We start from the raw sequence: 389 nt of genomic DNA on the forward strand, positions 1-389 counted from the left end.
AATACTGGCAGCTTTGCTGCACCATGATAATGAGCTGAGGATTCAACTTAAAGCTACTAACTCCAATGGAGGGTATACAGATACTACTCCCATATGAAGCAGTAGTGGGGTTAGCATATGACCCCAGAGTCCTCCTGGACTGTGCATTTCCACTTAGTTCCATGATGGAGCAAGGGAGATGACATATATGTTGATATTGTCTGTTTTATTTAATTTATTATATAAAGAAAATTGATTTTTGAAATAGAATAAAATAAAAAAAATCGAAATAAAAATAAAATAAATAAAGAATGAAAATTAAAAATTTGAAAACTTTTATGAAGATTTTCGAAAATTTGAGGAGAGAGAAAGTGGTTAGGATATTTTTGAAAAAGATATATTTTTATATT

This window comes from Arachis duranensis, chromosome 5, assembly GCF_000817695.3.
Source record: "Arachis duranensis cultivar V14167 chromosome 5, aradu.V14167.gnm2.J7QH, whole genome shotgun sequence".
Taxonomy (NCBI): Eukaryota; Viridiplantae; Streptophyta; class Magnoliopsida; order Fabales; family Fabaceae; genus Arachis; species Arachis duranensis.